The following is a 26,817-nucleotide window of genomic DNA, read 5'->3' on the forward strand; positions in this document are numbered from 1 at the left end:
TATCTGTGTGTATGTGTTTGTGTGTCTACGTGTGTGTCTATTTATATGTGTATGTGTTTGTGTGTATCTGTTTGTGTATGTGTATTTGTGTGTATGTGTTTGTGTATGTGTATCTGTGTATCTGTGTCTATGTGTTTGTGTGTCTACGTGTGTGTGTCTATTTATGTGTATGTGTTTGTGTGTATCTGTTTGTATATGTGTATTTGTGTGTATGTGTTTGTGTATGTGTATTTGTGTGTATGTGTTTGTATATGTGTATTTGTGTGTATGTGTTTGTGTATGCGTATTTGTGTGTATGTGTATCTGTGTTTGTGTGTCTACGTGTGTGTGTGTCTGTTTCTGTGTGTATGTGTTTGTGTGTGCGCCCCAGGTAGGTGTGTAAAATAGCTTTGATTCCTCTAGGACCCGGGAGGAGCGCCGTGCGGTCGGGCTACGCTGGGCACGTCAGTGATTGAATGTACACGGAAGAGGAGGAGGCGGAGGCTGCAGCCAGTCAGTGAGGTACAAAGAACTGGGCATTCACCTTTAAATCCGTCCATTTAAAAAAACACTTCCCACTCACGGCGCCGGCTCTAATGGATACCACCTTCCACCTGAGCACAGAGGCGGACAACAGCCAGCGGGCTTAAGCTGACAGACAGGTAACAGGAGAAATTCTCAACCTGTTTATTTCTCTCTCTCCTTTCCCTTCCTTGCTGCGTGCGCCTGGGTTTATACAGAAGAGTCAGGTGGCGCAGGGACCCACTGTATCTGAGTGTTTATCTGTAACACTGACAGGCCTCGTTCCTGCTACTTCCTGGGGGGAAAAAAAATAAGAGATATCTTTCCCTCTCCAAAAAAAAAATAAGAAGCAGGACCTTGCTGGGGTGCAGAGCCTTATCTGGCCGGTTTGTCACGGGCTGTTAGCGTTAAATATTGAGAATAAAATTGTATCACTTACTCTCCACAAGGAGACATCTATCCACATTGCGTCCCGCCTGGGAGCAGAGCGCAAGCGCGGGGCTCCATAGCACACACATGAATTATAGTCTTTAATATTATGTATAATATCCATTTCACAACAGACCTGCTCACCCTCACCCCCCACCCCCCCCAAATCCCTTTTTGTTACCCACTCTGCATCCTTAGGGAGCCAGATAGCGCATGCAATGCTTTATCATGCAATGTTACATTTATAATTCTAGAGGCAGGAGTTATTAATGTACCGTGTTTAGTGTGTCAATGGGTTTTTTTCTTTTAGGATAAAATATACAAAGATTTATGTTGTTGAAAGTTACACACGTTAACAATTACACGTACAAATCAGACCCTAGCTACTTCCACCGAGTGTGTTTTCCAGCCTTTGTCACGAGTGGGTGAAATGTGTTGTGTTTACTGAGCACCTGCTGCTTTCAATGTATTTTCACAACTAATGTATCACCTTCAAGATCAGTAGATTTAAAACCACGAGAACTTTGTATTCAGTACCTGGTCGAATGTTGTGTTCCTGAACTCAAACATTTATCTGTCATTGATTCTTAAATATGACGGTATAGAGATTTTGGTGATGATCCTTTAGTGCTCAGTAAGGTTGTAAAGCTGTACTTCCTTTTTAAGTGTGTAGGATTTTATTTAACCAAGAAAGAGCTTTGAGGACTTAAACATTCCCGCAAAAAAAGGTTTAAAAACTGCAATTGCTATATTCTAGGGCACCAGCAATGTATTTGTATTTCTATTATGCTTATTGTGTAATTTTCTAAGCTAGAAACATAAATTATTGTAAACAGACGAGTTTAGCGTATTTTGAAAGCTACAACAGTCATGTCCTGAAAGGGTTTATGCAGTGAGTCAAGTTAACATATGAATGTACTGTATTTGAAAGCCTCTGTGTGTATTGAAAATAGAAACTTTGCATACAACAGAAGTTAAACAGTTTTTCATTCCCTTCGCCCCCATTGTTCACTTGTCTGTCAGTCCAGAAAGTATGGAAGTCGCTCAATTCCAGCACTTCAGGTGCGTCCTGTTATTATGAAGCATTCCATGTCCAAAGACATCTTGGTCCACTGCACTCTGCTCAGTTGATAGTTGTGTTGGACATTGTGGGAAACCAATGCTGTAATTTTCTGCATCCCATACTGTGGATGAGCAGTGCTCACTGCACAACACTAATATCTTGTAGTTTTGCTGCTGATGAGGTTAGTGTCTGGAACTAATGGATTGCCTCAAGGGTATGGTTATGCCCTTTGACCAGTGTTATAAACAACCTACCCCATTCCGGGTGACAATGTTCTTTTTTTTATGTACAACGCACTGTCATTCGGGATCAAAGATCAGTGTAACAATACATTAGAAAACATTGTATAAGTAAGCAGGACAGTCTCCCCTTCGGTATTTATATAGTAAGGTTGATGTAGAATGCTACTTCCAGAGGGAAGAGGGACTTGTTTTGGACTTCCTGAGTTTATTTACCCACCAGTCAAGAAATTGTACTGAGAAATACTAAACAAAATAATAGAAGTAAGAACCACACAGCAGGTCCACCAGCATCTGTGGAGAGAGCAATCACTAGTTTTATTAGAAAGGGTGCGCGCTTAAACGTGGACTATCCTCTCTTTCCCAGATGATTGACCTCCTGCATGATTCCCGCATTTTTTGTTTAGAAATATAATGAATATTTTACAAAAGAAAAACAATGAGCGTCCTGTTATGAAAGTGTGCTGGTAAAAGTTTTGTAGATCAAAGTTTAATCCTGTGTGGGCATAATTTTCCCAACTCAGAAAATTTTCAGTCAGACACGGCTTGTTTGACTAATCGTGTTGTATGTGCGAATATGACCTGACGTTAATAAGTAGTCTAGACAACGCACTTCAAGAAGACATACATCCTCTTGTTCTATTAACTTGAGTTTCGAAAGCTCAAGGATGATCCATCATTTTCTGCTTTAACAAAAAAAAAGGGCGTACTCTTTGCTCACTGACTTCAATAAAACAAAACTGCTTAAAGCAGATAGGCAATTTTGGAAATGAAATCCTTTAGGAGAATGAGCTTGCTGTCAGACGAAGACTCGCAGCTATATGATAAACATTTCTCAGCGGTCCTGAATTCATAAGGTTCATCTCATCAGAAGTTAAGATTGTGGGATAGAATCTTTACAGCACAGGAAGAGGCCATTCGGCCCATCGTGCCTGTGCCGGCTCTTTTGAAAGTGCTGTCCAATTACTCCTACTCCCCCCTGCTCTGTCCCCATAGCTCTGCGTACACCCCCTACCCCCCACCCCAGTTTCCTTTTGTAAGTTATTACTGAATCTGCTTCCACCACCTTTTCAGGCAGTGCATTCCAGATATTGGCAGAGGTCTTACACGTCACCTTCCTATCCTATTTTAGCGGCGTTTCCAGATTCAAAATCATAAAATGATTATTGAAATCCAAACCGAAGTGCAGGAATGTACTCGTGAGAAGGTCTGAATTCTCATGAAGGGTGGGGTTTAAAAAAAATTGAATCCCCACCCTTTGACAGTGAAGTAAGTGACGGTATTCTTTTTTGCATCTATTCTATTTTACTGGGGGGGGTGGGTTTATACTGAAAGCGATGGCATTTGGCCACAAGGCTGCAAGGAGGCAGATGGACCACCTCCCAGTTTGCACCTAGCCCCTTTCTTACACAGACCGGCGCGATGCCAAAAGCAATGCTGGAGTGCAATTTCGCCTCTCCCGCTTCCCTTTTTCTAATAGAGAAGGGGGCGAGTGGACGAGGGGTCTGGACCAGTGCTGCGTCCGCTTGAATAACTCTTGCAACGGCGATGCTGTGCTGATTTATTCCGCAGAAACCTGTGCGAGTGTCCCCGAGTGCTGCAGTCCCCCTGCCAAAGATCTCCTGCTAATCCCGTGTGTCGGCTGTTTGATTTGCTGGCGAGTGCGGAGTTATTTCTGCAGTTTGTTTGTTTATTTATTTATTTATTTTTTGGCTGTCTTATTTTAGAAGCCGACGCCTTCGCCAGCCAGCACAAATTAGTCACGAAATTATGACTGGGTCTGCAGCCTGGTGCTGAATGGGTTCCTAACGCAGTCTGCAGACACAGGGATGCGGTTTTTTTTTTGTTGCAGTGTGTGGCTCTGTATGGGTTTGCACCCCTGGCGAGCTCGGTATTGTGTGTCAGTGCCCTGGCTTTTTGACCGAGACACGCCACACCCCGGCCCGACTGGCTGCAGATCGGGGATTTGTTTGTCTTTTTTTTCTTCCTGCCGATTAAAAAGGTCCTTTTGCGTGTCCTCTGGTCACCAAGGCTGGTGTTAGCGTTCAATAGAGTCACAAGGAGGTAGGGACAATTGAACAACAACTTCCATTTAGATAGCGCCTTTTACCGTAGTAAAAACGTCCCAAGGTGCTTCACAGGAGGGTGATCAAACAAAATTTGACAAGACACGCAGAAGGGAATATTAAGCCAGGTGACCAAAAGCTTGGTCAAAGAGGTAGGTTTTAAGGAGCGACTTAAAGGAGGAGGGAGAGGTTTCGGGAGGGAATTCCAGGTCTTGGGGACAAGGCTGCCAATGATGGAGCGATGAAAATCAGGGTTTGCGCAAGAGGCCAGAATGAGAGGAACGCAGAGATCTTGGAGGGTTGTAGGGCTGGAGGAGGTTACAGAGATTGGGAGAGGCGAGGCTATGGAGGGATTTGAACACAAGGATGAGAATTTTAAAATTGAAGGACTCAACAGCACCCTACAGATTGAGCAGAGATTTCCCTGGTTTAGACAGTCGGACAAAGAATACCAGCAGACTCCTGTTTTCTAGACTTCAGTGTTTTTTTTCATATCACAAAAGCATTTTGTGTTGGATTAAGAACAATCGCTGGTGTCAGTATTGGTTTCGCATGGATATTGATCAGGTAGATTGAGGTGAGCGTGCAGTACACGGAGTCAGTTTTTCAATTACTTCCCTTATTGATTGTTGGCCCCCCTTCCATTATTGAAAGTCGTGCTGAATTGGTTAGGTATTGGTTGGCCTGGGATTATAGAATTGTTTCCTCCCATATCTAACAGTTGTAAACTCCCACACTACTCTGAATTATCTTTTGGGAAGTTGGAACCCAAATATGCATGCATGTGGTAATGTACTGATATATCTGCATTACTAATATTTGACCTTGTTTTATTGCAGTGTTTATTTAGGATAAGACTGAGTTGATTGTTTACCATAGAATCATAGAAAGGTTACAGCATGGAAGGAGGCCATTCAGCCCATCGAGTCCACGCCGGCTCTATGCAAGAGCAATCCAGCTAGTCCCACTCCCCTGCCCTATCCCCGTAGCCCTGCAAGTTTTTTCCTTTCAAGTACTTATCGAGTACCCTTTTGAAGGCCATGATTGAATCTGCCTCTACTACCCCCTCGGGCATTCCAGAAGTTAACCACTCGCTGTGTTTTTTTTAAAGAAGTTTTTCCTCATGTCACCTTGGGTTCTTTTGCCAATCATCTTAATTCTATGTCCTCTGGTTCTTGACCCTTCTGCCAATGGGAACAGTTTCTCTCCATCTCCTCTGTCCAGACCCTTCATGATTTTGAATACCTCTATCAATTCTCCTCGCAACCGTCTCTGTTCCAAGGAGAACAACCCCGGCTTCTCCAGTTTATCTGCGTAACTAAAGTCCCTCATCCCTGGAATCATTCTAGTAAATCTCCTCTGCACCCTCTCTAAGGCCTTCAAATCTTTCCTAAAGTGCGGTGCCCAGAACTGGATGCAATACTCCAGTTGTGGCCGGACCAGTGTTTTATAAAGGTTCATCATGACCATTCCCAGATATCATTTCAATTTTGACACTCTCTCTTGTTTTGATATTTCTATACAGCACTGTATGAATCACTGAAGTTTGCTGGTAGCTTTTGACATTATGAAAACCCCTCCAGGCAAAGCAAAGTCACACCACTTGAATCTCTCCTACTCTCTATTCTCTCTCTCTCTCTCTCTCTCTCTCTATATATATATATAAGAACAGGAGTATGCCTTTTCTTAATAAAACCATAACACTGGGTTGTCCTAGTGTCATCAAACAAAAAAAACCTAACAGAAGTGCCCCCTTTTTAGAGAGGCACAACTAATAGAGAAGTAAACTGTGAAAGAAAGGAAACTTATCAAATTTAAATAATAATATTACACCGAGTATCCATTATGCACTCCAGTCCGCATTCCCGTAAGTCCGTGAATTTTTTTTTTCTGGCTTCACTTTTAACTGGCTTAGTTTGAATTCTAATATTCTGTCCCCTTGTTATATGTATATTAAAACTCAGGTTCATCAAAGAAATAATAAAAGCCCTAATGTAAACTGCAATTATGGTGTTTTTTAAAAAATAAGAATAGTTGCCAACATATTTTGTAAGATCTGTCACTCTTCATTGATTAGCAATTGACAGTTATTAATTATTTTCTGGTACGTTGTTCAGCTTGTTCACACTATTCATAAGTGATGTGCAGAAAAGTGCATCTTGCAATATAAAATTTACTGAAGACACCAGGCTATATGAGTAGATTACCAGAATAAGGGAGACTGATAGAATTCAAATTGATCTGGATCAATTAGAAAAATGGGCTCACTAATGGCTGATAAATTTTAATGTAAGGTAATGTGTACCAGGCAATATAAAATGTGCATGTGATGAAGGGATGCTCATTAGCAAAGGCAGACAATAATAAGAATCTGGGTGTGATTGTTGGCCATTAATTGATAATATCCAACCAATGTGAAGCTGTTACCATTCACAAAGACTGCCTATTTCCACCTCTGTAATATCTCTGCCCCTGCCTCAGCCCATCTGCTGCTAAAACCCTTATCCATGTTTTTGTTCCAATTTATTCCAATGCTCTGCTGGCATTGGAGATGACTCTCCCATCTTCCTCCCTCCATAAATGTGAGCTCATCCAAAACTCTGCTGCCCGTATCCTAACTCACATCAAGTCCCGTTCACCCATTACCCCTGTGCTCACTGACCGACATTGGCTTTGAGTCCGCCAATGCCTCGTTTTATTAAAATTCTCATCCTTGTCTTCAAATGATTCTGTGGCGCCTCCCCTCCCTATCTGTGTAACTTCCTCCAGCCTTACACCTCTCCAAGATCGCTATGTTCCTCCAACTCTGTCCTCCTGTGTATCCCCCACTCCCTTCGCCCCACCGATGGCGGCTGTGCCTTTAGCCATCGAGGCCCTAAACTCTGGAATTTCCTCCCTAAACTTCTCCGCCTCTCTACATCTCTCTCCTCCTTTAAAACACTCCCTAAAATCTATCTTTTTGACCAAGCATGTGGACACCTGTCCTAATATCTCCTGTCTTGGCAATTTTTGTCTGATTACGCTGCTCTGAAGGATCTTGGGATGTTTTACTAGGTTAAAGGTGCTATATAAGTGCAAATTGTAGTTGTAGTAGTCGCCAACCAGGCTAATGAAGAAACAGGATGGCTTTCAAACTCATTGGACTAAGTCAAAAGAAGTTCTTTTTACCTTGTGTGGGTTGCTGGTCAGGCCATATTTGGAAAACACAGGGATGATTCTAGGATTAGAACCCCAAATTGTAAATAGAAACTCCCAGTACTGTCTTTGCTTTCACTGGGAAACAAAGGTTGAGAAGAGACATTATCCAGGCTATCAAAATACTGAGAGGAATCGATAATGTAGATGTGAGCAGGTTATTTAACTTGAACTGTGAGTGCAGTACTGGAAGACAAGAGTATAATATTCCAAGCTTCACGCAAGGCTCGATTAGAAAGATTTCATAGAATGGTTACAGCACAGAGGAGGCCATTTGGCCCATCGAGCCAGTGCCAGCTCTTTGTAAGAGTAATCCAATTAGTCCCATTGCCCCGCTCTTACCCGGTAATCCTGCAAAAGCTGAGGGCAACGCCCGTCCCTTTTCCCCCCTCTCTAGTTCCACAGAGTACTGGTTATTTGTAACATGCCATGAGCTGAAGATGTTAATGCTGTGTAATTATCACTTTTAACCAAGAATGCAGTGAATACCTGGTTCGCAACAGATCATCAGGATGAGAAGTAGGGGTGGTTAGTTGCTGTAGAGCATGATGTTTCCTGGCCTGTTGGGGCAATGGAAGTTTCACGTCAAGGATGGCAAATAGCAAGGAATGTATATGGTGAGTTATGGAATTGGGAGAGTATTCTGGACATTTACTTTTGGGGAGCAGAGCAGGAAGATTTTTCAGGAGGTTAAATAGGGGTGGGTGGTGTCTTCAGAAGAGCACAAGAAAGCATGGAATGATAAATGGCCATTTGCCACCTGAAGGCCACTTCTTCCACATACCACGCACGATATGCTCCATCATGGATTAGACCCGTCATGTTTCAATTCCTGAGGAAGGTTTCTGCTAAAATTTCTGGCTGCCCAGGTAGAGATGGGCAGGAGACAAGGCTTGAAGCTGACACCTGATGGGCAAGCAGGGAGAAGGAGTGTTTGAGGTTTGAACCAGGAGATGCTTTTGGAGTTGGAAGGGGAGCAGGAAATCCGAGGCATGAAGGAGGTGCAGAAGCTCAGAAAAATAGAGTAATAGTCCTGGCAAATCAAAATTGCAAAAAAAAATGATCAGTAACTCCTTCAGAGGAGTTGATTTTTCACACTTCTGCTAAGTAAAATATTATCCCAGAAAGACTGACAAGCCGTGACACAGATTATTGCAATTTTGTGATGGATTTCTTTCCTTGTGTGTTTTTATATGTGCCTGATAAATGGGGATAGAGATGTAGAAGGTCATATCTGCACCAAGTCAGGTCATTTGTTCTTTTCTAGTCTTAAAGATGAATGCTTGGTGTTAGCTGTTTTAAAAAAAAAATCACTTAATTTCACAAGTCATTTGACGTAGACAAATATATTTGACCCTTGGGCATTATCCAAGAGTATAAACAAAATCAAAATTGAAACCAGGCTGCACCCACCCCCCCCCCCCCCCCCACCCCAACATCGTGATGCCATTTGCCCTAACTCATCTTATCCATCGAGAAAAACTTATAGCTCTTTCCCACTCCCCCAAACACAGCATTCAACTGCTTTTACCCTTTTAGAAGTGCAGTTGGAAGCAGATTCCCAGAGCTGACCTCTACAGTGCAAAGGTGCCGAGGTGCAGGAACCTGATGGCATTAGTCCAGAAAGGTTCTGTCGGATTAAGGGCACCACTTTTTGGGAAGTCCACCCCCATGTTTGCATTTGTGGATCTCCATATTCCCCAGCAGCACCGCAGCGACCGATTCCCGACTCCTCGTCTAAAGCAGGAGAGCAGCTCGTGGAGGTTGCTATCCAAACAGGGGCTTGGATCAAGCGTAAACGTAAAAGCGCCTTTTCAATGCTTGTTCTTGCCTCCATTGTCTTGCATGGAAGTCCACTCCAAATAGTTCTATGAAGAATTTCCATGACGTCAGAACTAATTTTTCCTTTGTCAATTTGCACCTGTGCCTCCTTGTTCTACTGGTTGAACTTGAAGGAGTTTCCCGGAGTTGCATTTTCAATACTGTGGACTATTTTATACACCTGAGCTTGCATTTTCTGATCAGCATTACTTTTAATGCCTATTTAAAATGATGCAAGTCACAAAATCTAGGATCTGAGGTCCCTGAAGCTCTTGTGAAGATGGGATCGGAATCCAACAATTTGCATATAAATGTTTTACATGGATACTTGGAGACTTACATATCCTTCCATACAAATCAAGCCCCCTCAGCTAAATTTGCACAGTTTCAGAGATTCGGCAGATAAATGTATTCCATATTAAATGCACAGCCCTAGAAATAGCCTTGAAACAGCGACATTGTTTTGTCTTGCAGACTAAATTGCTTGTACGTGATAATTAATGGGTTTGATGGTAATTAAGTGGGTTTGATATTAAAGTTCATACACACCAATTTTTCCCCAGTGTCCATACATATGGGTCTCAAATGGTGACCATGTCCTTGTTGTCTGTGACAAGGGCCATTGATTTAAATTGCTGTACTAAGTCAAATTTTACTTTCGTTTAATGAGTTTCTGGGGTTTTACTGACTATTTGGGGATCACATTCTGTCCGTTTTTAATAGAGGCTGTTGGTTGTTTTGAACAAATGACTCATTCTGTTTATTACATGGGGTTCTGGGATTTTCACCAGTGTTTTAGTAATCGAATTCCCTGATTCTGTCCCATTTTTCTATGAAAGCTTTAAATCTGTAGCCATGGACAGAGCTGGATGGATCTGCTTTGTCATTGCTAAGAAATGGAAAATATTTACTCTTTTTAGCCACCCAGTATTGTCATGAGACATTCTCGGGTCAGGTATTGCTTGGCAAAGGTCCAAAGTAAAGTTTTGTCAGCACTGCCCCAACCTTAGCACAGCACACCCTGTTGCACCAATGTGAAATGTTCCAATTCCCCTTATCAGCCACTGTTACGGTCTCTGAGTAATGAGCAATGAGGTAAATTTTATGCTGCGGACTTGCAGCCGCAAGTAACTGGGTTGAAAGTGCTGAAACTTTGAATTTGGGGTCTGTTCCACTGCAAATATTATTTTGGGACTATTACTTACTTTGCAGCAGTGATTTTTAATCTTTTCTGCATGGGGAACCCCTTGTAAATATTGACAGTCATCAAACCTCCTGATAAGACTCCCAAGAGATAGTTGCAACTACACAAATGAAGACAATGCTGTCATTGCTACTATATTTTTATTAAAACATAGTAACCGAACCAACGTACTAGGAAGTCAAAAAAATAAGTCGTCTAATAGCCTTGGGGACTCCCTCGCATCTCCTCACAGATCCACTAGTGTATGAGGACCCCAGTATGAAAACCTATGCTTTAGAGCAGGAACTCCCAGCCTTTTGTAGCAACGAGCTGGGTCTGTGTGCCACAACAAGTGAATGGGCTGTGTCTGATTAAATTGCTTTTGAGCAAGGGTGACTGATGACTTGCACAATGTTGATGAATTACTCGCATTTCAAAAACACATTTGCCATTTGTTGCAGGAATAAATTTTATTTATTGCCATCCTGGTTTATTGCACGTCTGCAAAACGGTATCCTGCACTGCTTTGAGCGATTTAAAATGAAATACTCTCCATGACAGCTCTAATTGAGAACATTATCATATTGGCTGTAATGGAGGCTACTAACTATTTTAAATTTGATATTTTAAAATGAATTAAGAGTCAAAGAATATGTGGGCTGTCAAATTCCTTTTTTAACTAAATCAGCTTATTACAGTTTTTTTTAAGCAGGTATACAAGTTAAATAGCTAATTCAGCTATTTTATGGCAATAGTGGCTCTCTATATCTATATGTACATATAGAATCATAGCATGGTTACAGCATGGAAGGAGACCATTTGGCCCATCGAGTCCATGCTGACTCTCTGCAAGAGCAATCCAGCTAGTACCACTCCCCGGCCCTTTCCCCGTAGCCCTGCAAATTAATTCCCTTCAAGTGCTTATTCAATTCCCTTTTGAAAGCCACGATTGAATCTGTCTCCACCACCCCCTCAGGCGGTGCGTTCTAGATCGTAACCACTCGCTGTGTGAAAAAGTTTATCCTCGTGTCGCCTTTGCTTCTTTTGCCAATCGCCTTAAATCTATGTCCTCTGGTTCTTGACCCTACTGCCAGTGGGAACAGTTTCCCACTATCTACTCTGTCGAGACCCTTCATGATTTTGTATCAAATCTCCTCTCAACCTTCCCAGCTCTAAAGAGAACAACCCCAGCTTCTCCAGTCTATCCACGTAACTGAAGTCCCTCATCCCTGGAACCATTCTAGTAAACTTCTTCTGCACCTAAGGCCTTCACATCCTTCCTAAAGTGTGATGCCCAGAATTGGACACGATACTCCTGTTGTAGCCGAACCAGTGTTTTATAAAGGTTCATCATAACTTCCTGGCTTTTGTACTCTGTGCCTCTATTTATAAAGCCCAGGATCCCGTATGCTTTTTAACCCCTTTCTCAACCTGCCCTGCCACCTTCAACGATTTGTGCACATATGCCCTCAGATCTCTCTGTTCCTGCACCCCTTTTAGAATTGTACCCTATAGTTTATATTGCGTCTCATCGTTCTTCCTACCAAAATGTATCACTTCGCACTTTTCTGCTTTAAATTTCATCTGCAATGTGTCCACCCATTCCACTAGCCTATCTAAGTCTTCTTGAAGTCTGTCACTATCCCCCTCACTGTTCACTACATTTCCAAGTTTTGTGTCATCTGCAAATTTTGAAATTGTGCCCTGTACGCCCACGTCCAAGTCATTAATATATATCAAGAAAAACAGTGGTCCCAGCACTGACCCCTGGGGAACACCACTGTATAACACCCTCCAGTCCAAAAAACAACCATTCACCACTACTGTTTCCTGTCACTTAGCCAATTTCATATCCATGCTGCTGCTGTCCCTTTTTATTCTATCGATCTATCTATCATCACTTTTGATATTAACTTTTTCCATTATAAATGTGGACATAGAAATTTATAATGGACAGTGCTTATGTAAACTCATGACTGAGCAGTCTGGCCACTCAGTTCCCATGAAGTGCCTTCTGCAATTTTTTTAACTGCAAATTTTTCCTCAATAATTAAAATTTCTAATGGCCAAATTAGGGTTTAGAAAAGGTCAATGCTAATAGTTTACAGCTGTGAGACAGAGATTTATAAACTTCTAACTCCTGAGTTGGGGGGGGCGGAGACAGAGAGATGGCAGACATTCTAATTTGATTTTTTTAAGTTCCATTTTTTTGAAAACAAATAAAGCCTCTTTGAGGAAAGCAGGAAGGTAGGGTGGAAGGCAGAGGAGAGAAGGGAAACTGGTTGAGGGTGATGGGACCTCTGGCCTCTCACCACATCTGGGGGGGGGGTGGGGGTTGCTGGTGGGAGTGATTGGCGGGTTAAGAGCGAGTTGAATGACAGAGGAGAAGGTAAAGGGGTTCAGTGAGTAGTTTAAAGGGGAAGAGGTAGGAGTAGTAATGGGAGTGAGAGTGTGGTAGGAAGGGGAATAGATAATTAGGTGAAGAGATAGAGGACTACAGAAAGCACGTGTTTGAGGGATTGGATGGGATTCATAGAAATTTAAGTCACAGAAGGAGGCCGTTCGGCCCATCTTGTCTGTGCCAGCCGAAAAAGAGCTATCTCCCTTGTTCCAAGGAAGACAACCCTAGCCTATCCAACCTTACCTCATAGCTAAAATTCACCAGTTCTGGCAACATCCTTGTAAATCTCCTCTGTACCCTCTCTAGTACAAACACATCTTTCCTGTAATGTGGTGACCAGAACTGTACACAGTACTCAAGCTGTGGGTTAACTAGTGTTTTATGCAGTTCTAGCATAATCTTCTTGCTCTTATATTCTATGCCTCTGCGAATAAAGGAAAGTATCCCTTCTGCCTTCTTAACCACCTTATCTTAACCACCCTGCTACCATCAGGGATCTGTGGATATGCACTCCAAAGTCCCTCTGTTCCTCCACACCTCAGTATCCTCCCATTTATTGTGTATTTCCTTGTCTTGTTTGCCCTCCCCAAATGCATTACCTCATACTTCTCTGGATTGAATTCCATTTGTCACTTTTCTACCCACCTGACCAGTTCATTGATATCTTCCTGCCATCTACAGCTTTCCTCCTCACTATCAACCACACAGCCAATTTTTGTATCATCTGCAAACTTCTTAATCATGCCCCCCACATTTAATTCCAAATCATTGAAATAACCACAAAAAGCAAGGGACCTACTGCTGAGCCCTGCGGAACCCCACTGGAAACAGCCTTCCAGTCTCAAAAACACCCGTCGACCATTACCCTTTGCTTTCTGTCACTGAGCCAATTTTGGATCCAACTTGCCACTTTCCCTTGGATCCCATGGGCTTTTACTTTTTTGACCAGACTGCCATGTGGGACCTTGTCAAGAACCTTGCTAAAATCCATGTAGACTACATCAAACGCACTACCCTCATCGACCCTCCTTGTTCCTCCTCAAAAAATTAAATCAAGTTGGTCAGACATGACCTCCCCTTTATCTAATCCATGTTGACTGTCCTTGATTAATCCATGCCTTTCTAAATGACGATTTATACAGTCCCTCAGAATTGTTTCCAATAATTTGCCCACCACCGAGGTTAGGCTGACTGGTCTGTAATTACTTGGTCTATCGCTTTCTCCCTTCTTAAACAACAGTACAATGTTAGTAGTCCTCCAATCCTCTGGCACATGCCCGTAGCCAGGGAGCATTGGAAAATGATGGTCAGAGCCTCCGCTATTTCCTCCCTTGCTTCTCTTAACAGCCTGGGATACATTTCATCTGGGCCTGGCGGTTTATCTACTTTTCAAAGATGCTAATCCCCTTATACTTCGTCTCTCACTATGTTTATCCCATCCAATGTTTCACACTCCCCTCCTTAACTACAATGTTTGCATTGTTCCCCCTCTTTTGTGAATAAATGTAAGGAATCTTACAACACCAGGTTATAGTCCAACAAATTTATTTTAAAATCACAAGCTTTCGGAGATTATCTCCTTCGTCAGATGATTGAATGAAAAGGTTCTCAAATCGCATATCTTATACGATGTTGGGACAGCATCACACCAATCAAAAGGTGTCGTTGTTATTCAAACAGGCCAGTCACGGAGAACAGCACGTCCCAGTACACTCGATATACATTGTGTCTTTTACACAGGCAGGCAGAAAGAAACTTAAAATGGCAGAGAGAGAGAGAGAGAATTTTAAAAAACATATAAATTTTTTCCCCCTTTTTGCTGGTGGGGTTACGTGTAGCGTGACATGAACCCAAGATCCCGGTTGAGGCCGTCCTCATGGGTGCGGAACTTGGCTATCAACTTCTGCTCGACGATTTTGCGTTGTCGTGTGTCTCGAAGGCCGCCTTGGAGAACGCTTACCCGAAGATCGGTGGCTGAATGTCCTTGACTGCTAAAGTGTTCCCCGACTGGGAGGGAACCCTCCTGTTTGGCGATTGTTGCGCGGTGTCCGTTCATCCGTTGTCGCAGCGTCTGCATGGTCTCGCCAATGTACCATGCTCCGGGGCATCCTTTCCTGCAACGTATGAGGTAAACAACGTTGGCCGAGTCACAGGAGTATGAACCATGTACCTGGTGGGTGGTGTCCTCTCGTGTGATGGTGGTATCCGTGTCGATGATCTGGCATGTCTTGCAGAGGTTGCCGTGGCAGGGTTGTGTGGTGTCGTGGACGCTGTTCTCCTGAAAACTGGGTAACTTGCTGCGAACGATGGTCTGTTTGAGGTTGGGTGGCTGTTTAAAGGCGAGCAGTGGAGGCGTGGGGATGGCCTTAGCGAGGTGTTCGTCGTCATCGATGACATGTTGAAGGCTGCGGAGAACATGGTGTAGTTTCTCCGCTCCAGGGAAGTACTGGACGACGAAGGGTACTCTGTTGGTTGCGTCCCGTGTTTGTCTTCTGAGGAGGTCTATGCGATTCTTCGCTGTGGCCCGTCGGAACTGTCGATCGACAAGTCGAGCGTCATATCTCGTTCTTACGAGGGCGTCTTTCAGCGTCTGTAGGTGTCCATCGCGTTCCTCCTCGTCTGAGCAGATCCTGTGTATTCGTAGGGCCTGTCCATAGGGGATGGCCTCTTTGACGTGGTTGGGGTGGAAGCTGGAAAAGTGGAGCATCGTGAGGTTGTCCGTGGGCTTGCGGTAGAGTGAGGTGCTGAGGTGCCCGTCTTTGATGGAGATTTGTGTGTCCAAGAAAGAAACCGATTCTGAGGAGTAGTCCATGGTGAGTTTGATGGTGGGATGGAACTTGTTGATGTTATCGTGTAGTCTCTTCAGTGATTCTTCGCCGTGGGTCCATAGGAAGAAAATGTCGTCGATGTATCTGGTGTATAGTGTTGGTTGGAGGTCCTGTGCAGTGAAGAAGTCGTGCTCGAACTTGTGCATGAAAATGTTGGCGTATTGGGGTGCGAATTTGGTCCCCATGGCTGTTCCGTGTGTTTGGGTAAAGAACTGGTTATTGAAGGTGAAGACATTGTGATCCAGGATGAAGCGGATGAGTTGTAGGATGGCGTCTGGAGATTGGCTGTTGTTGGTGTTGAGTACTGAGGCTGTTGCAGCGATGCCGTCATCGTGGGGGATACTGGTGTATAGTGCCGAGACGTCCATCGTGGTGAGAAGTGTTCCTGGTTCAACTGGTCCGTGGGTGCTGAGTTTTTGTAGGAAGTCTGTAGTGTCGCGACAGAAGCTGGGGTTTCCCTGTACAATGGGTTTCAGGATGCCCTCGACGTATCCAGAGAGGTTCTCACACAGGGTTCCATTGCCTGATACGATAGGACGTCCGGGTGTGTTGGCTTTGTATATCTTTGGGAGGCAGTAGAAGTCTCCCACGCGGGGAGTACGTGGGATGAGAGTGCGTAGGATGCTTTGAAGGTCTGGATCGAAGGTCTTGATCAGTTTGTTGAGCTGGTGGGTGTGTTCTTTGGTCGGATCAAAGACGCCATCCTACAACTCATCCGCTTCATCCTGGATCACAATGTCTTCACCTTCAATAACCAGTTCTTTACCCAAACACACGGAACAGCCATGGGGACCAAATTCGCACCCCAATACGCCAACATTTTCATGCACAAGTTCGAGCACGACTTCTTCACTGCACAGGACCTCCAACCAACACTATACACCAGATACATCGACGACATTTTCTTCCTATGGACCCACGGCGAAGAATCACTGAAGAGACTACACGATAACATCAACAAGTTCCATCCCACCATCAAACTCACCATGGACTACTCCTCAGAATCGGTTTCTTTCTTGGACACACAAATCTCCATCAAAGACGGGCACCTCAGCACCTCACTCTACCGCAAGCCCACGGACAACCTCACGATGCTCCACTTTTCCAGCTTCCACCCCAACCACGTCAAAGAGGCCATCCCCTATGGACAGGCCCTACGAATACACAGGATCTGCTCAGACGAGGAGGAACGCGATGGACACCTACAGACGCTGAAAGACGCCCTCGTAAGAACGAGATATGACGCTCGACTTGTCGATCGACAGTTCCGACGGGCCACAGCGAAGAATCGCATAGACCTCCTCAGAAGACAAACACGGGACGCAACCAACAGAGTACCCTTCGTCGTCCAGTACTTCCCTGGAGCGGAGAAACTACACCATGTTCTCCGCAGCCTTCAACATGTCATCGATGACGACGAACACCTCGCTAAGGCCATCCCCACGCCTCCACTGCTCGCCTTTAAACAGCCACCCAACCTCAAACAGACCATCGTTCGCAGCAAGTTACCCAGTTTTCAGGAGAACAGCGTCCACGACACCACACAACCCTGCCACGGCAACCTCTGCAAGACATGCCAGATCATCGACACGGATACCACCATCACACGAGAGGACACCACCCACCAGGTACATGGTTCATACTCCTGTGACTCGGCCAACGTTGTTTACCTCATACGTTGCAGGAAAGGATGCCCCGGAGCATGGTACATTGGCGAGACCATGCAGACGCTGCGACAACGGATGAACGGACACCGCGCAACAATCGCCAAACAGGAGGGTTCCCTCCCAGTCGGGGAACACTTTAGCAGTCAAGGACATTCAGCCACCGATCTTCGGGTAAGCGTTCTCCAAGGCGGCCTTCGAGACACACGACAACGCAAAATCGTCGAGCAGAAGTTGATAGCCAAGTTCCGCACCCATGAGGACGGCCTCAACCGGGATCTTGGGTTCATGTCACGCTACACGTAACCCCACCAGCAAAAAGGGGGAAAAAATTTATATGTTTTTTAAAATTCTCTCTCTCTCTCTCTGCCATTTTAAGTTTCTTTCTGCCTGCCTGTGTAAAAGACACAATGTATATCGAGTGTACTGGGACGTGCTGTTCTCCGTGACTGGCCTGTTTGAATAACAACGACACCTTTTGATTGGTGTGATGCTGTCCCAACATCGTATAAGATATGCGATTTGAGAACCTTTTCATTCAATCATCTGATGAAGGAGATAATCTCCGAAAGCTTGTGATTTTAAAATAAATTTGTTGGACTATAACCTGGTGTTGTAAGATTCCTTACATTTGTCCACCCCAGTCCATCACCGGCATCTCCACATCATGGCTCTTTTGTGAAGGCAGACGCAAAGTATTCATTAAGAACCATACCCGTATCTTCCGCCTTCACACAGAGGCTCCCTTCCCAAAAGGGTAACTTCCATTCCAAATGCAGACTGCAGCCACAACATACCACTCAGCATATTAGGACAGATGACCAACTGACTGGTCAAAGAGTTAGGTTTTAAGGAGTGTCTAAAATGAGGAGAGAGAGGCAGAGTGTTTTAAGGGCAGAGTTTCAGAGCTTGGGGCCTAGTTAGCTGAAGGCACGGCCGCCAATGGTGGAGTGATTAAAATCGGGGATGCACAAGAGGCCAGAATTGGAGGAACGCAGTTAAGGGTTTTAGGGCTGGAGGAGGTTCGAGAGCGGGAGGGGCCAGGCCACGGAGGGATTGGAACACCAGGATGACCGAGAGGAAAGCAAAGTGAAAAGTTAAGGGGGACAAAAAGAGAGAAATAGCAAGCAGTTAAGAAAAAGACCATATTCTCTGATTTTTCATAGGAAAATCTAACAGGAAATGTTACTAGTCGTTCTCCCATTTGATTTCCTATGATAAATTCCTTTGTCCACGTTTGTAATGGAAACTGTCTGTGCAAGCTTGTCACACTGTTGGCACCACCTCTGTCAGGAGGATGTAATTACAGAGTGACAAGTTTACACAGGCAGTTGCCATTATATTTGTGTACATAGGATTTTATAATGAAAATATAAAAATAAAGACTGAATGTATGAGTTTAAAAATGGGGGCTAAATTACGTGTGCATGCTCTGGTCCAATTATCCCCTAGCCTTTAATCCCTCTTCACCTGAAGACTGTGCTCATTCTTCATTCCCCATGTGCAACAACATGGGAGATTGACGAGCTCATAATATATTTCTCTGCTTTACCTCCAATACCTTTCACTGTGGAAGAGCAAACTTTTATTCAGTCTCTCAGCATGACTGATGATATACTTCAGTTAAATGCCTCTGGATAAATAGCTGTTAACATAAATATTCCAACTTCAATAAATGAATGAAGACAGAAGTACTTTATTGCACAAAATTCATTAACAGTTCCTGCGTTTCTCAGTAAATTCTCTGAATAATATCAGAAAATATTGTGCTCATTCATTGTTCAAACAGTTGGGAAAATGCTAAAATTAAATTGGCTGGTTTATTTAACAAAATTAAAGTAAATAAAGTTTTTTTTTAAAACAACCCCTCCCCAAGGGGCAGTTGTTTGGTGGACTCTAGTCATGTCTTCCTTGAAAATATCTACTCAGTAGAGTTTGTGCTATATCGGCTAGACAGTCTGCAGTTCTGTCTAGCATTTCAGTGGTATTGCAACATGCTTCACATCTGGCTGATGTGGAGAAGGCTCAACTTGTAACTAAATTCACTTTCCAGTGCAAGAGAGATGCACGTCCCCAGTTCCAGGAGCCCATCTGGGTTCGGACTTGCCCTGAATGGATTGCAAGTAACATTTCTGCTAGTCTTGTATATGGGGCGGTGGGGGGGGAACACACCCAACTGCCACACATTACACTTGGAACTGGTGCGTTGTTCCATATCCAAGGCAGGTCTGGTAAGTATATGTCTGATCCCAGATCAGATGCATACTTCTGAAGCTAGAAACTGTGGAGGAGCAGAGTGATTTAGGGGTCCAAGTATAGAAATCACTAAAATCTCATGGACAGGTACAAAAAATAATAAAAGGGTGAATGGAATGTTGGCCTTTATCTCAAGAGGGCTGGAATACAAAGGGGTGGATGTTGTACAGAGCTCTGGTTAGACCCCAACTAGAATAATGCATTCAGTTCTGGGCACCGCACCTCAGGAAGGATATATTGACCTTGGAGGGGGTGCGGTGCAGATTCACCAGAATGATACTGGGGCTAAAAGGGTTAAATTATGAGGATAGGTTGCATTGACCAGGCTTGTATTCCCTTGAGTATAGAAGGTTAAAGGGTGATCTAATTGAGGTGTTTAAGATGATCAAAGGATTTGATTCAGTAGATTGAGAGAAACTATTTCCTCTGCTTCCAGAACAATGGGGCATGACCTTAAAAATAGAGTTAGGCCACTCAGGGGTGATGTCAGGAAGCACTTCTTCATACATGGTAGTGGAAATTTGGAACACTCTTTTCCCCCAGAAAGTTGCTGAGGCTAAGTCAATTGAAAACGTCAAAACTGAGATTGATAGCCACTCACCTAACAAAAATCTATGATCTGGAATGCACTGCCTGAAAGGGTGGTGGAAGCAGATTCAATTGTGGCTTTCAAAAGGGAATTGCTTAAGTACTTTGGGGGGAGGGAAATCTGCAGGGCTACGGGGAAAGGGTGGGGGAGTGGGACGAACTGGATTGCTCTTGCGGAGAGCCGGCATGGGCTTGTCGGGCCGAATGGCCTCCTTCTGTGCTGTAAACATTCTGTAATTCTATGATTAAGGGTTATGGAGCTAAGGTGGTAAATGGAGTTAAGATACAGATCAGTCATGATCTAATTGGATGGCAGAACAAGCCCAAAGGACTGAATGGCCTTCTAATCCTATGTTCCCAGCTGCAATTTCTGCATAGCCTGAGGCTCCGGTGCTCCGATTCCATGTAGCGCTTCAGCTCTAGTCCTTAATGCTTTCAGGCCCTGCTGAAGCTTCTGATCACCCACCTCCATGCTCCACAACCCCAGCTCTTGTGTTACTGCCTGGCTTGCAGTTATAGCTTGCTGATTCCCTTGCACGATTGTCACAGACTGACCAAGTTGGCTGAGAGGCTGCAGCTTTGCCCAGGATACTCTGACCTTTGTCTCATACCTATTCGTAGCAGGAATAATTGGAGCAATTTGACTGGGCAGGCCAATTTGTGCATGGTCCTATTTTTAAACTTGTTCTCAAGTGGTCAATATTGCATTCATTGCCCAGCCCCATTTGTCCCGATTAAGGCATTGGTGGGGTTTCTCCTTGAGCCACTGCAGTCCTTGTGATGGTGCTCGCATGATAGTGTATGATGAATAATTTGAGACGTGACTTGTGGTAAGTGTAGCATGCTTGGGGGGAACAGGTGAATTTAGACCTAGGGTTCCCAAATCTCTCTACCACTGGGGGTTTCCTCACTGTGTCTGGGTCTGTTGTAGACTAATTGATAGAGATTGATTGCTATGATCAGTCAACAACTCCGTTATCTTGCAGCTACCAGGATGAACTAGATGGATCATGGTCTTTTGTCCTCTAGCAATTCCTATGTTCCTATAGTATTTGGACATAATGAGCTATATCGAAGTGTCTAGTGGGCTGGACCCAGCAAGGCAGGTTGTGGCTGTTGCCTCAGCTTTAAAGTGATGTTGAGCTGGCAATGTTCTGTTAATCTACCAGCTCCACGTTGTTGTCCGGTTGGACAAATGGAGCCCTGCTCGCCAGCCTCTGAATCTGAGTTAACTTTTTAATGTTAATCAAGAGTTGACCGAACAGTTGGTCCTATTGCTAACATAAAAAGGCTTCAAATGAAGATTAAAATGTTTGGCTAAAAATCTGAAGTTGAAACAGAAACTGCTGGAAATGACAGCAGGCCTGTCCGTATCTGGAACGGGATGAGACATCAAGACTGGAAGCAGGGAGACGAGGGAGCCCCTCTGTAGGACTGATAAAAATCAAGAGGAGGGGAAAGTGGGTCAAGGCGAAAAGTACACCAGCCAACTACTGTTATACAAAGGCAGCAAATGGGCTTAACAGCCTGTGAACAGATTGTAAATATAGCTGGAAAGAGGTGAATAGTGCTGGTGAAATACAAAGACTCTCTAAGTCAGCCTGTTGAGAAAGCTTTGCCCGTAACTTGGAAACTCCAGGAACAGAATTCAGTCTTTATTTGCTGAGTCTGGAAAGAAACATACTCTGCTGTGGTACAAAGAAAACAATTCTTCCATTTGAAGTAATTTAGACTACAAAGCCAATAGATTTAAAACAGGAGTATTTATAACCCAGTCATGTTGATTCACAGCTAGAAATCCAGTTTGCTTTTCTATCAATGCTTTTTGTTCACCTCCTTGTCCAATGAATAAAATGTGACTTTTGATGAAGTGTCATTACTGCATATTGTGACCAGCCCTTCAAAATCAAGGAGCGACCAATAAAACGAGAAACTGAACAAAGACAATAAGGTGAGTAAAACAGCTCCAAGATGGAATGGGAATGAGAGAAACTGGCAGGAAAGGGAAAACACTTCTTGGGTCTGAGTCAATGCTCAAGGGCTGCAGAGTGCCTAGGAAGATGATGATGAGCTAATGTTTTGCCATTTCCATGGTATTTGGTGGGAGCAGTGTTGCAGTCCAAAAGTGGAAAGGTTGAATGGGGTGGGGTGGGGGGATGCTGTTGAAGAGGTGAGCCACAGGAAGGCCAGGAACATACCTGTGAATGGATGGGCTATCTGTGCTTAGTTTCTGCAATGTAGATAAGATAAAGAAAGACTTGCATTGATATAGTGCCTTTCACAACCTCAGGACATCCCAAAATGCTTTACAGCCAATTAATTACTATTGAAATGTATTCATTGTTGTAATGTAGGAAACACAGCAAGGTCCCACAAATAGCAATGAGATAATGACCAGATAATCTGTTTTAGTGATGTTGATAGAGCAATAAATATTGGCCAGGGAGAACTCCCCTGCTCTTCTTTGAAATAGTGCCATGGGATATTTTACACAGCCCTCTTAGGTATAACGTCTCATCTGAAAGACGGCATCTCCGACAGTGTAGCTCTCCCTCAGCACTGCATTGAAGCGTTGGCTGAGATTTTGTGCTCAAGTTTCTGGAATGGAATTTGAACTCTCAACCTTCTGACTAAGATCCCAATGTGAACAGCCCATTTTTTAAAAATTAGGACCTCCTTGAAAACTTTTTTTAAAGTTATACTGTAGTTGGTGTAAAAATGAAATAGTAGCTGCTTGAGATGGCCCTGAACCACTTGCCGAAATGCCATGCGCAGCCAATCTGACAATTTCATTCACTGCAGCTCTTTATTGATGTGACTTGAAAATCATGATGCAAAAATTGCAATGCAACTCTGCAATGAATGCCTAACCGATATTGGAATAGGGAGAGTTCCATCCTGATGGTACAAATGGGATTCAAATTCAGGTTCCCGAGGTGAAAGGGAGCTGTTTTAATTAACTATGCCACTCTGATCCTCCGACTGTACAAATCTGCATGCGTTTCTCACCCACAAATGGCTGAGCAGAGGGATAAGCTTTGTGATCGGAGAGAAAAGGAAACATAAGAAATTGGTTTTGACTGTAGTGCTGTTACTTTTTCTTCTGATAAAGTTACTTTTTAAGAAATGATCAAAAGTTTTTTTTGGTAGCCTCGTTGTACAATTATTTTATGTTGAACTGCGGTATTAATTCTATATTTGGTCTAGTTTGTAGCAGAAAATTCATTGAATCAGACAATGAAAGCAATTTAAGAAAACCGAGTGCCATTTAATTGTAAATTTTCAGCTTCATCCAAACACCTCAAGTATATTTTCTGGGACGAGGCCAGGTTTAAGTATAAATTTCAAAGCAGAACCTCCTTCAAGAAAAAATTGTTTGGCAACTTTAACAAAAAATGTCTAATTACACAATACAGCAATGTAAATCATGTTAACATGACACTTGTACATCACACCGTATTGACAAAAATGACTTGCCTCTTCTGCTTCCTCCCTTTTTATTTACATTTTGTTCTTGAGATGTAGGTGTCGCTGGCAAGTCTGCACTGATTGTCCATCCCTACTTGCTCTGAGAAGTTGGTACTGGGTGTTAAGAGTCAACCATGTGCTATGGGACAAGAGTTGTGTGCATGTCACACAATCCAGCAGCTTTTCATGGTCATTTTAACTTAACCCGCTCATTAGGAAACTCACGGGATTGGGTGGGAAGCTGATTTTTTTTACACGCCACCCAATATTACTCTTCAGTGGAGAGTAAAATTAGGCAGGGTGTAAAACACACATTGTGCTCAATCCCATCAGTTTCCTGACAGGCGAGGTAGGTTAAAATTGCCCCCATGATCTCTGGGTTGCTAATAAAGTGCCATAACCACTGGAAGTCTCATTAACAATAAGTGATGGGGTGGGAATCTGTGGTGTTTTGATCTGATGGAGTGAAAGACTTTTCTTTAAGCAGGCTGCAAGAATCCTTTTGTGAAATGAGTTTGCTTGGTCCCAGCCCTAATCTTAGTAAGAAAAAGCTCTCGTTATAATGTCCTCAGTTGCATTTGGGGTTAAATTTAACTGCAAACTGAGGTTCATGCCGATTTTAAGATTAGGACTGAGACCAACCATTACTTGAAGAGGCCATGAGAAATGTCACATTGGAACAGTTGGTGGTGCCATTCTGAGGTTAGAGCTAAGGTGCTTAATTGAGACTGAACAGAGAGGGTCTCACTGTGCGTTACAGAATGTCTGATGATAACCCTGGGTGACCAAAGGGGAAACGTGTAGTACCATTCTCACCTTGAATAATGTAAAAATACACCAAAATGTTTAAAATAAAATTCAGACACTTGTATATTTATTATCTTTTTGATAAGATTTGGGGATCAATAATATTAACCTCTAGCACTGTTGTGAAAATGCAACCTTCTGTTTGTGCTGTAACCTGGTTTTATGTAGCAGCATATACAGAAGTCTATGACAGTATGTGTGCATGTCTCTGATGTGCTTGCTATGTTTTATCAGAGGAAGGGCTGTATATAGTGCCTGCGATTCTTCCAATCACCACCCCCATGACCCACATTAATTTTAAAGAATATATTTACTGCCGAAACAAGTAGTTCAGTTGAAGATATCTTGTCCAGAACCTAAAGCTATGTTATATTTTGACAGGCGAGTAGATTGCTTGGAAGCTGGAAATTCCAGAAATAAAGTTCTTTATTTTTTGATTCTGTAAAGAAATATACTTTGTTTTAGTGTAAAGAAAGCATTTCTACCTCTTTGAAGTCATTGCTATACCATCTGCCCTCTACAAAGCCTAAAGACTTAACGTATTATTAATAGATCCATAGTATTGATTCACAGCTAGATACCTGTGGTTTGCTTCTGGTTTGCTTTTCTATCAACTTTCCTTCATTCTACAATCCATAAAACATGACCTGTGAGGCAGGGTTCTTCATGTTGTAGTGATATAATTGGAAATTGTGACCAGTGCTTAAAATCAAGGAGTACGTCATAAAATGAGAAGGAAGCAAGAAAGTTTGTTCCTCCAGTGAGGTCCAAGTTTATCTGCTGCTATTGTTCCATTGCAACACGAAGCCTTTCATGATCAAACTGGGCTGTTATTGTGAGAACAAAGTATTCTGACACCTTTTTCTATCACTGTAAAGTCAATTGATGGTCTTTAAAAGAAATGTACATTATCCCAATGTGAGCAGTATCTCCATCCTCGTCTATACCACTTTTACTGTGTGCATTGGCAGAAAAATACTACGATTCAAGTTTAAACCCTTGACTTCCCCAATTAGAATGAATTCCATGCAGTGGACACTTTTTCCCTTCTCCCAATTTTCTTCATCTTTATTCCCCATCTGCTCTTCGAAAGCATTGATTTTTGTCAATGAGGTATGGTCCCGCAGGTGGCAGTCGTCCTATGATACCTGCCTCAAGGGACAAATCTGGGTGGTGTGTGCTGGCAACCTATCCGACTATGGAGGACATCTCAGCTGAGCCTGTTTCTGTCTTCGACGGGCACGTCCACCCCCACATTTCCAGTAAGAAAGAACGTGCATTTATATAGTGGCTTTCACAACCTCAGGACGTCCCAAAGCGCTTTAACCAATGACGTACTCTTACAGTGTAGTCACTGTTGCAATGTAGCGAAACATGGCAGCCAATTTGTGCATAGCAAAGTCCCACAAACAGCAATGGAATAAATGACTAGATCATTTGTTTTAGGAATTGGTTGAGGGATAATGTGGGCCAGGACACCGGAGAGAACTCCCCTGCTCTTCGCTGAATAGTGCTGTGGAGCCTTATCCGACCACCTGACCCGAAGAGCAAGCTTTCTTTCTTCTTTCTCATTTTAGTACTTGCTCCTTGATTTTAACATCTCATCCGAAAGACGTCCCCTCCAACAGTGCAGCATTGCACTGAAGTGCCAGCCTAGACAATGTGCTCAAGTCTCTGGATGGGTTGCTGTTGAAGAATGGTTAATTGATAGAGTGGGAATCCTGGCAATATGGTCCCTTCTCAAACGCAGGGGTGCTCTGGTCAATTGTACCACTGTCCTGGGTGAGATCAATTCACTTTTTATATTCACAAACTGGGGATCAAACCTGTAGAAATTCCTGGTCCGCATAGTTCAGAAGTGGAGACTCAATTGCTGAACCATTGCCTGGCTTGCTCAGTAATTTGTTTTTAATAAGTATAAAATGTTGGTGATCATTTGCTCTAGCTGTAAACATTTATCATCTTGTTCCCAGTAAAGGATCACGAAAACCAAGTTCTACCAGCAAAAGTAGAAATAGAATGGTCATATTCTATTTTGATGGCACTGAAGAGATTTGCAACTCACACCTTGAGTCATTAATTTCTTTCTAAATAGAACTGCCACACATACAATTGAATGCTTTGCTCAGTCTGTTGCACGCTTATTGTATGCAATTCCAATTATCAGAAATTGTTTTGTATGACAAGTGAAAACATTTTATATCGCAATGCAATCTTCACTGTCAAAATAAAGTACTTTTGCTATTTTAGCTGTGTTTATTTATATAAAAAAAATTGGAAATCCAGATTAACTGACAAAACCACACGT

The 26,817-nt window shown here is 43.3% G+C and overlaps 1 protein-coding gene across 1 annotated transcript in view; it reads left to right on the forward strand.

Annotated features, from left to right (window-relative positions):
* The first annotated feature begins 522 nt into the window (after nucleotides 1-522).
* ccser1 (coiled-coil serine-rich protein 1) overlaps nucleotides 523-26,817 on the forward strand; it is a 1,034,597-nt gene continuing 1,008,302 nt past the window's right edge. Inside the window, exon 1 of the mRNA XM_067994468.1 lies at nucleotides 523-641. The gene's annotated coding sequence lies outside the window, so the exon portion shown is untranslated. The remainder of the gene's footprint in view (nucleotides 642-26,817) is intronic.

The sequence above is a fragment of the Heptranchias perlo genome, chromosome 1 (genome assembly GCF_035084215.1).
Source record: "Heptranchias perlo isolate sHepPer1 chromosome 1, sHepPer1.hap1, whole genome shotgun sequence".
Lineage (NCBI taxonomy): Eukaryota > Metazoa > Chordata > Chondrichthyes > Hexanchiformes > Hexanchidae > Heptranchias > Heptranchias perlo.